This window comes from Trachurus trachurus, assembly GCF_905171665.1.
Source record: "Trachurus trachurus genome assembly, chromosome: 9".
Lineage (NCBI taxonomy): Eukaryota > Metazoa > Chordata > Actinopteri > Carangiformes > Carangidae > Trachurus > Trachurus trachurus.
In genome coordinates, this window is record NC_139895.1 from 9909525 (window position 1) to 9921143 (window position 11619).

An 11619-nucleotide genomic window follows, 5' to 3' on the forward strand; every position below is an offset into this window, starting at 1 on the left:
CCGTCTTTGGCACAGATTTTCTCAGAACACCTTTTCTAATGGCTAAATGGAAATTAATGGCTGTTATCTTCCACACAATTGAATCTATTACTGGGAAACACTGGAATCTTAATTTAGGAATCACTGGTGTTATTATTTTAATTCTGCCATATGTCGAGATGAAAAATTGCCATCATTGCTATATTTAATTGGTATTCTGAACGAACGGTCACAACTACCTTGTTCATGGTTCTCTCCCCCCAAAATAAACGTTAAGATACATATAAATGAGAAGAAGGAAAAAAAACCCTCCTCTTTTGACCACTTGTCAAAATTAATAATGTATTAAGCTCAATGTTTGCAAACCGTCTAATTTAATTAGTCTCAAAGAGCAATGTGGTGGGGTTGTTTTGGGTACTGGACACACACTTGCTGTTGACTGCAAGTCGTTCCTGTTGCACAGAACGAGGAAAATAAAACTGGACTTGGGTTAACAAATAATGAAGCCAGTTATATCTTTTTTTCTCCTTCTTTTCTCTAGTGTTTTTCCACCGGGTCCTAAGTGAGATCTTAGCAGCATTTTTTGACAGCGTAGGTCATGGGAAATATACATTTTCTCAGCAGATGGTCTCATCTGGCTTATCAGAAAGACCCCTTCCCTCCCATCTCTTTTTCTCTCTGTCTCTCTCTCCATCATCATTCCCCACGTCTCTCTCTTTCTCTCCTCCTCACTCCCTTCAGAACATCTCAATACAATGTGTGCTCATTTCTTTTATCTTACCTGTTCATTTACTGTCCGCCTGTTTAGACAAATAGCATCTTCAACCTATCCATCAACGGTACGAACTCAAACTGTGGCTTCCACTAGTGAGACTCCATCTGTTTCTATCTGTCTGACAAATACATTCCTAGTTGATGGGGAGTGGGGGTGGGTGGGGGGTATTTTGTCTTGATGCTGTGTAGTGTTGCGCGTGGGCGTTGGGTTCCACTCTATATTTCATATAACATCAAGTTGCTGACTGTAGCCATGGAAACCCTGCCACACCGTTACCCCTCCCATGGTAATATAGCATATTAAAGTGAAATTTTGTAATTTAATGTAATGGAGTAGCTGTACTTGGATTATCGTACTATTACAGCCATTGCTCTATCTTCACAGCTCTCTCTGAAATCTCTTAAATGCTCCACTCACTGATGTGCTTTCTAACACTGGCCAGTCCCCTGACAGGGCCAATGCAAGCATATCCTTCACTTATTTTTTGCATAAATATGCAATAAACATTAAAATCAAAAATCACTGATAAGGACCTTTGATACATCACTGCTCTGGGCAGAGAGTAACTTTGGAAAAATCGAGTTTAAAAAAAAGAGGCTTTTACTTTCACTCTGGTGACTGTGGAAAATATAAAAAGGGTTGTGAATGGCTGCAAGGCTGCCACCTGCTTCTCCATCTCTGGCATGTCCCCTCAGCTGATTCCAGCTGCCTGCTGGAGGAATTAAGGAGGAGATTTGGAGAGCCTGGGCAGATGTAACAGCTGAGATGACATTAGCCTGCGTGGGACAACATGCTGCTCAGATAGAGAGAAATGCTCTGCACTGGTAACTTGGAGGCTTAAGGATGTTGCCTGCTTCATTATGTCGCAGACAAGCTTTCTGACTTGCTAGCCAAAGTATATTTTCTGCCTACTGCCCACGTGTATTTTTAAAGGCTGGAGATAGAGAGCTGGTTTGACCAGGTGTGAAAACCTACTAGACCTGCAAAATGTAACAACCTGGGTTTGACCTTAGGAAAACCAGCTGTCAACTTAGCTGCATCCAAACAGGGATGCAAATAAACTGAAGCTTTGGTAACTTGGACTGTGAAGAAAACTTTTCCTCAAATGTCAAACAAAGGATGTCGAGATGCTTGTCAAAATTTGAGGATGAATGATACACGCAATATGTTACCCGACTGAGAAATAAGCCACAAAGTCAACTCGGTGACATTTCATCAACTATTTAATACTATCTGGCAGGTCTCAGGGCTAGACTTTATGTAGAGGGTATGACTGACATATACTGTCTATCAGGATGAGGAGGAGCTGTCCAAGTGGCCGTTCTGTCTGTATTTATTCCAGCAGCAGGAGATCGAGCTCTGTACAACAGCATGAGCAGCTCGTATAATAAGCAATAAAATGACCTGATATTCCACATGCTGGTATAGTTGTATCTCCAACGTGTGTGAACTCTACAATAAATGCCAAAGCTGCTCATTCATTCCTCCTGCAACTTGTCCAGTTTCACAGCATAACAATCAGTATGCATGCTGAAATGCTGATGAAAAAAAAAAATCCCTATACCCATAAGAGATCTGCTTATTTTCTGTGTTAAGTTGTAGTGCAACAAGTTCAACAGTATATCAGAATAGAAAAATTAAATATTCATCAAGGTTAAGGGGGCCCCGATGTCTCAATGTGAGAATGCAAGAGAATTAAATTTGTTGCGCTTTGTGGACTCCAAATGTTTGCACTCTGCTCTTTCAGTTCTTGTGGGAGCCGCGAGCCAAACTCAAACCACCTACGCTCGATTGAAACGTACACTATCAAATACATCCTTATTAATTTTATCTCGTTAATTTCATCCCTCTGGATTGTATGGAAAGCACGAAAAAATAATTTCTTTCTAAGATGGGAAGGAAACCCTCAATTTTGCCGTATAACACACATTAGTTTAAATCAAATTATAGGTTTTTATATTGTATGAACCTAAATGTTATCTAACAGCCTGACTAATGGCTGGCCTGCAGATTTTTTCAACATTCAATGTCAATGTGGTTGTAAATGGAGTCATAAAATACTTATAACACAAATGACTACATCTTACACCCAGAGATTGACTGGTAGGGGGCAGCATCAACAACCATTTGTGCTTGTACATGCACAAATAGTGTCACTAACACAGCTTCACGTTGACAGGGCTTTTATTGCCTCCGTCTTATGTTCTAAACATGAATTTCATCAGATCCCAAAAGCTCCTTAACCAACCTAAAGCTGTGTCGAGTGCTCGATGACGTATGTAAATCCACCTCTGGAGACGAGCGGGCAGCAACATGACTGACAAATATCTGCCCCCAGGGAAAAGTCGCCCGGAATAGACAGAAACAATTAAGTCACATTTTCCCATTAGAGATACGCGAGTAATGGGTAGTTAAAGCTGAAATCCCTCAGAAACAACACATGGAGAATTGATATATACACCTCAATAAAGACAGCATCAATGACTAATATAAAACAGTGCTTTGTCATTGACAGGTTTGCCTTGAGAAGATTAAACCTTGGGATTTCTGTGCCTTAAAATGCTAGTAGACATTTGGGAGTTGAAAGTTTTTGCTCTAAAACAGAGTATGAGGTAGAAAATGAGTTTTTAAAGCATAACCCTATCAGCCCTCTGTAGATATATTATAGTCGTTTTGTGCTATGGGGCAGTAAAAACCATACTTATTGCCCCCTTAAAGGGATAGTTGGGGTCTCTAATGAGTCGGGCTTTCTTTGTTGTGAGCCAGAAATCTTTTCTGTCCGTCCAAAAAAAAAAAAAAAAAATCTCAGCGTCTCGCTGCCAAGATGAGTGAAGTTTGTGAGGGGGCTATTTGGGAAAGAATAGGCCGCAGTGAGTTGTAAATGCTGCTACTTCCTTATTATTGCAAATGTGTGATTGATCGGCTTCACCAGCTAAAACTCTGATCCTCTGCTCCTGTTCTGTGAATGACACAAACAGATCTGCAAAAAAGCTAATTCACAGATCAGCTGCAGGATTTCAGCGTGAGACATCCTGAGCTGTCATGAAGACAAAAACCAGAGACAGCAGTTGCCGCATAATCATCGTGGAGCTCTGCAGATTGAGACGATTAATCACGGCGGCCAAACATCTGCTTTCCCTCCACATTTCTGCCTCTTGTTTTCCAACACTTTTCACATACCCACAAGGTTTTCGGTCATATTAGTGCGCCTGCCTCTCAGCGTCGGTGATTACAGCTGTATCACTGCTGGTGTCCGTGGCTGCGGCGCTGACCTTAACTTCATTGTTCGGTGGATTAATCTGCCGGCAGGTCAAGCCTCTGCCTTTCCCTTTTGCTCCTGCTACACAGTGTTAACGATGCGTCAGCCCGGGAAGCTTTGTCACTATTTCTTTAGGCTATATTGCGATGATTCACATGAGTGAGCCATTAGGAAATGGATGTTTTCCTGACCCTGCGAGGAGCTGAGCGAGTGGGTTGAAAGTGCAGGCTTTCTAAAAGGCAGGCGCCCTAATGGCCCATATACCCTCTTTATGTGTGTGTGAGACAGATATGGCACTAACACTATGACTGATCCATCCTCCTAATTGTCTTTTGGCTTTTATTTGAGCCTGACTCATTAAAAAAGTGCAGGTCTTTCGTGTGACTTGTGAAAATGGAATCTATTCAGCATGAATCAGAGGACGAGAGCTGTTCGGGGTTGATGCTTCACTTTTCATGGATGAACCCTCCGACAAGGATTCAATTCTCTATGTCTTGTTTAGACACCCCTGTTAGGCATTCAGCCTGTTAAGAGCTCTGTGAAAACATGAGAAACACTTAGTCCTTGTGAGGAAGGATCTGTTGTTTACAAAACGCCTGGGCTTTTAAGGATGCTCATGTTTTTTTCCCTTTGACTCAGAAAAAGCTTTGGGGAAAGAAAAAAAAAAGGTCCATAGAGCTAAGAGCACCGCTCTCTGATCTGCTCCATTTAAATGCTTAAAAGGGCATCTATAGCTCAATGTGTTTTATTCATTATCACCTCACCCTGACCCACCCCCTTTTATGTTTCACTTTACCAGTTATTTCTATTTCTTTCTCCCGCTCCTCCTCGTGGCAGCGGCCGGGCAGACACAGCCACAGTCACAGTCACAGCTCAGTCAACGAATTCGCAGTCAGGACCACGTCTGTCTCTGAGCTGGTCTCCCTCCCACTGAGAGCTGAGGTTTACCATGAGGCTGACCCCTCGCACACTCGAGAAGTGGCGGGGCCAAAGAGTTTATAGAAGTCCACATGGGAGACGCCTGCGGGGAAATTACCCCTCCTGCTCCTCCTCTGTGCTTTTGTACCCGCTGCCTATCTTCCCTCTCCCTGCACTGTCCAGCACTGTAAAGGCGTGGCTGGTGTCCCCTCAGGGACCCATTTGCCTTCTATAAAGCCTATTGCTATGGAAATTGTGTGTAATTTCAGGGGCTGTTAACGGTGAGAGTGCAGGCATGCATATAGAGCACTGCTATCATCACAGTGGAGCAGAGGAGCACCCGGGGCAGAATCTCATATTCGTCGCTCCTTTGCCAGTCTTTGCCCCTACAACACGACATGCATCACCTGATGCTCGCAGAATAAGGAATGGACAGGCTGGGCAACTGGTGAAGGGAGATGAGAGGTGGATGGAGTGAGAGAGGGAAAAAAAATTTGAAGAGGAGGCAGCAGCACTGCACAGAGAAAGAGAAGGAGTGCTTTGGAAAGAGAAGAGATGGGAGAAGAGATGGGAGAAAGATGCAAGATGCGTGGAAGCAGCAGAGGAAGAAGTGAAAGAGGAGAGTGGCAGGGAATCTGAGGAGAGAAAAGCCTGAATCAATATTTATACTGTGAGGCGAGACAATTCTGAAGCAGTAATTAAATTGGTGTGTCATATTTCATTCCATTACTGGGCCGAGCTTGCATGCAAATGATCTAAAAGGCCTCCTTTTCAAGTGGATTTCATTTCTTTTATGACAGTGAATAGAATCAAGCCAGGCAGAGAAAAAATAAAATACTACTTCAGTATTCATGAGCTTATTGTTAGAAACTTGGGGACCAGTCAGCTGCAATTCAGCAGGGGATGGGGGGCGGAGGGTGGGGGGGTAGGATACAAATCCTTCTTTGGAGACTGTCAGCTCCGTCGTGAACCGGTTTACACTCAAACTAGGCACAGGGGTGGGGAAGCAAATCAATCTCATTTGAATAATGATTAGTGAAATGAGTGAACGCTGATGCTGATTGGAAACATGGTCTGGTTCCCAACACTGCCTCCCCTCCTCCCCTCTCTCTGGAGTCAAGGAGAATGAATAAAACATATCAAAAAGTAAGTGTTACGCTGGATCGCTGCCTGTGCAGATATTTTGGGTCAGATGCAGCCGCCCGCCCGCCCCCGCCCCCCTTTCAAAACATCCAGTACAGTTGCTGTCATTTTCACAAACATGATAGCCATACAATTTGAATAACTGCTCTAGTATTCTGTTAGTTAGTCGCTGACACAGGAAATCGGATGGACGACTCTGGAAGGTGACCGCCCTTCTGAAAATCCTGCCACCAGTATTTACTGTAAGTATTAGTTTCAGGTGCTGCCTCCCTATTACAGTGCACTGCACTTTCTGACAAATGGAATTTGGGGCTGGGAGGGGGTGGGTGGGGGGTGGGGGGGACACAACAAAACACAACTGTGCTCTGTGCAACCAATTAAAAGTTTCCCTTCCACCTCTTTGCCTCTCAGTATTGGCTGTTCCTTTTCAGTTTCAACTCTACTGTGCAAGAAAAAGCATCAAAAGATAAAGGAGGACGTCCAAAACACAGCATCAGTGATTTTTTATGTTTTTTTAACTAACTTAAATTACCTGGCTGTACCATTTTTCTACTGTAGTGTAGTCGATCTCCCATGAGGGGGGGAAAATGACCCCGACCTGTGAGTGCAGGCAGAGACACTATATAGCAATGGGATGGAAAGCTTCTGGATTGGTGCCATGTTAGAGAGCACAGGTTGCGCCAGTGGCATCTGAAGTGCTGCCAATGGGAAACACGACATTAACGTCTATAGCGGTGGAAAGAACAACAGCTGCTTATGTTGTGTGTTCCTGTGCCAGTGCCCATAGGGGAAAAAGGTTGTCAGATATGATGTGTGCTTTTGAAAGTTGCGGGAATTTATATGCCAGTGTGTGTGTGTGTGTGTGTGTGTGTGTGTGTGTGTGTGTGTGTGTGTGTGTGTGCTCTCTACATGCACCTATTGACTGCTGCTGGCAGACTAGAACAATTCAAACAGCCGCCGTAGCGGTAGTGAATCCCGTAGACACCACAATGTGGAGGACCTCGCTGCATGTATAAGAACTGTTTTCAAAACTATAATTTCATAGTCAAGTGCTCATTATGTAGAACTGTACCTTTAAAGGGACAAATTTGTAAATTCTTCCCACGGCTGAACGTGGTTTCTTGCCTGCAGTGGGTGGTGGTGATTGATGCTTGACAAGCACTTCCAATACAAGAGGTTATTTTACGCCCACTGAGCAGTACTACTACGTCTTCAGGGCAGAATGGAGGCTGCAGCGAGTCGAGTCGCTAACATAAAGTGACTAGACGGGTCAGAGCTAGCTTGTTAGCGTGCTAAGTTCAGTAAAGGAAAACATTAGCGTTGCTGTCCACCACTGGAGATACAGTAGCTGTTGGTAAGTAAAGGAATGAAGTTTGATGATAAAGAGATAAGAGAGATGGTAAGTGAATACTTGGTAATGCTAACACTGGCTAGGCCTACTTATACAACAAATTTACAATTTGTAAAGTTGTAAATTCATGACTTGCTCCTTTAAAAGATATCAAATATTGCATTTAATTACATATTATAAAATCTTATTATCACAGGCTATAGAATTGGCTTGGCACAACAATAGGATTTCAAATGTATGAGCTATTTGAGGTAGGCCAACGTTTCCAAGTGAAACACACTGTCTTGTGATTATGTAGGCTATTACAAGGAGCTGTGTCGGGCTGATATGAGGTTGGCAGGGTTTTTTTTCCCGCTGAGGTTTTGTTGGGTGTGTCTCACTCAGGTTAGAAAATAAAGTGGAAGCAGAGTAGCTGCTGGACATTGTTTTATTAGTATAGGATACTCGGCTACACTAGTTTCTATATTGTTGGGTAGTTTATTCTTCCAAAAACTACTGGCTGATCATATATTTTGTATTTAAAATCGATTTAAAATAAGTTAAAAGTAGCCTACAATATTGACAACACTTACAATATGTCTGCAACATTTTTCTTTGAAAATATATTGGACTATTCACCACTTTATTTTCCCATGATCCATTGCGTCACACCACCCCGGAAGTCGGTTGTTTACGTAGCAACAGCTAGCGGCTAACGTAGCAACCGGACATCCACAACTCTTGCGATTGGCTTTATGGTCGTTACAGGCTCCATTCATAAAATCTTTAACTTTCCTTGAGTTGTTTGTGCATCCAACAACAGCACATGTCGTACCGGAGGACATTCTATGAACTTGTAATAATAATAAAAACACTTCTAAGACAGACTGCTAGGCTAGCTCCATTCTGCTTGAAGTGAGACAGAAGTGCGCAACCGACTTGTCGGTGAATTGAGTGTCATGGCGACCCCCAGCAGCGTTCTACGGAAAGTGGTGAATACCTCAAATGAATTAGTTCAGTCAATATATTTTTTTGATGTAGTCACTTATCACTCAAAACACTTTAATATTTTCAAAAGAATACAAAAATTATAGCTATATAAAACTACATAGAAAAATAACGTTTGTACACCACGGCAGAGCAGCGAGCATGACACTGCCAGACAGAGCCCTGGACTAAACAGATTCAGGGGAGAGAGAAATGTTAGTGTGCTGACAAGCAGTGTGAGAAAGACAGAAAACCCCAGAGCAGTCAGTGTCAACCGCTATAGTGGAAGCTGTTAAAATCCTCAAAATGCAGAAAAAGCCAATCCATGTAACAACACCAATGCACTGAGGGATAATCACACACTGCTGGTGTTGACAAGCTGATAAAACTTTATGCATGGCTTCTTCTTTCTTTGTGAGGAGCAGCCAGCCGGAAGAATGACACATCTACTCATTATTACAGAGAACATATGGGAGCCCACACAGCTGCCAGACACAGGGGCCGGGAACACGGTGGCCCTGAGCTCACCCTGCGCTGCTCGTAGGGGCCACAGCTGAGGGTGAGCAGAAAAGCTTCAGCACTCCATTTTCAAAAAAAAAGAAAAGATATTCAGCTGTTTACTTTTCTGCACCTGCCTCGTTCCTTTCAGGGTCATGAATAGCTGCAGCGTCACTGAGTGGAAGACACTGAGACGACTGACAATAGCTCACAGTCGTCGTCATGTGAGTGCTTGTTGATTTATAGCAGCAGCATAGAATAAGAAAAAACAGAAAAAACATGCCAACTCCCAAGCTCCATTTCTGTAGCTGTGAACCACCAACATCACAATCCTGATTAGCATTTTTTATGGACGTTTCTGCAAAGCAACTCTAGATGGCACTGGAGACCCAGTGGACTACCCCTCCACCACCGCCCCCCCCCCATCACCACACGCCCCCTCTTCTTCTGTGTGTGTCTGTGGAGCATGTGTGCATGTGAATGTGTGCGCATGCAAGCACGTCTGTGTCTGCATCTGTGTGTATGCCTCCCAGATTCAATTATTCATCATTTCCAGTGCAAATATGGTTTGGCTTTTCTACGTCTCTCTCTCTCTCTTTTACCCCCCCTCCTCAGTTTTGTTTATTATTTATTATGCTGAGGCGCACGATGTTTGGGTAGAATAGAAAGCCGGGTTGCAATAATGTCACTGCGTGGGTGTCATAATTATGTTCTGATACAAACACACAGGAAAAAAAGGTATTGGCCGTGTGTTGCAGTACCCAGTGCTGCCGAGTCAGACACATTTGTTTGCTTTACGTCTCAGCACTGATAGGCAGCGTCTGCAGACTGCATTATACCACCAATAACCGACAGACATGATTTTCTAACACTATATCTGTCTCTGGACGGGAATGGATATCTGTCAATACATAATCCAGTATGTTCCCAGAGTCCTACGTGATAATGATTCAGTTTTCTCTCTCCATTCACTCATTTCTTTTTTTTTTTTTCCATGAGAGAGATTTCACATGCAAAGAATTATTCATGATGACATATTGACTTTGGAAAGAGACTTTATATCTATGTTATATTCATGAGTCACTCAGCATCCATGGTAAATACATTTATCGATCATCATGGCTCGCCGTGGATCTTCAGGGCACACACGGTGATTTATGACGCCGTGCACACACAACATGAGGAATGTTTCTCACTATTATGAATATGTTTAGGATTTTTTGGGGTTGATCTCCATAAACACTTTGAGAATACCTGCAGCGGGCTTGAAACATTGCTTAGCAAGGTGTCTCAGATCTAAGAGAGACTCGTGGAGCGAGGCAGAAACAAAACCTTTATCTAAGTGAGGAGGTATTTTGTTCTTTTTCAGTCTCTGTTGTTGGCTGATCAAGAAATCCCAGCATGCCTCCTTCAGTCATTCACACATGCTCACAGGAATCCATTATAACACAATTTAGCCTATATTGAATTTTGGTTTTGTTACTCTCTCAAGAATGAAAACCCTTCTTTATCAAATATTTAAGGTGATTAAATATGTATAGAAAGTAGTGAACACGGCTCACATGCATAGAGAAAAGACACATGCACAGACAGTGTGGTTGGGGAGGAAAAAAATAAAAAGCAGACCAGCGATGATGCAAATGTGTCCCACCGGTGACCTGCACCACACAACAGCTGGGCTGCGTCATGTATCCATTAATACGGATTTGCTCGCTTGCAATTTGCACACGTCAGGTGATACTGAGGCTGAAATAACATTCATGACAAGACAGGAATAGTACAGTGAATAAGTCACCCCCAACACATCTCAAATGACATTTCTAACTCCCTGTTGTTAAGAGTTGGGAGCACGTTCTGCTGTCTCTTCTTTCCCGAGGGCATTTGCTTAAAAAACTCTAAAGCTCTGTATGAATCCTCCTCCCCTCTATTAACAAGTTTTCTACCTTAGGAGAACATCGTTTGAGCTAAGAGGCTTTGTGTTAGCCTTTAGTCCTGCTTGGATTTAATCTTATTTTTTTAAGGTGAAATTGTGAAAAGTTTATTGTAGCTGTTAACCGTCTGGTTTAACCAAAAAAGAAGAAAAAAAAAGAAGAAGAAAAACCTAAAATAAGAAATATGTCAATACTAATGAGAAGCAGGTTTTTGGTCTGAGGCTTATTGAAGTGCAACACATCATAATTCCTTAGTTCCTTAATAATCTGTGGAAAGTTAAAGTAGTTTAATAGACTTTTAAAGGTCCCATATTATAGAAACTAAGATTTACTATAGGTCTAAGTGCTACAGAAATCAGGGCATTATATAAATTTAAGAAAGAATGAGGGGAAAATTCCAGCTAACAGCCCATATACCTACAGAAACCAACAATTAGCTATAAGGACATTTTGTGATGTCATAAATATGCAACTATCCACCCTCAGTCATGAGCTCAGCGTGACCCCACCAGTGTCCTTAAGTTGAATTCATAAACACCAGATAATTTTAGATCAGATTTGATTACGTGGTTTAGACAATTTCAGCGCTGACCCACTTATTGGATTTACTGGTAAGCTACAGCAATCTGCTACCTGTGGTGGGGCTGGCCGTGTGTCAGAAAGCAGTCAGCCAATCAGAAACAAGGCTCAGAGACTAAAATAATACACCCTGTCCTTAATAAAGCTCCATAGTGACACAAGAGAGAACATATTGAGATGGTGCTTAAAACTATAAACCTATGTAAGCAAAGTTGTAAAA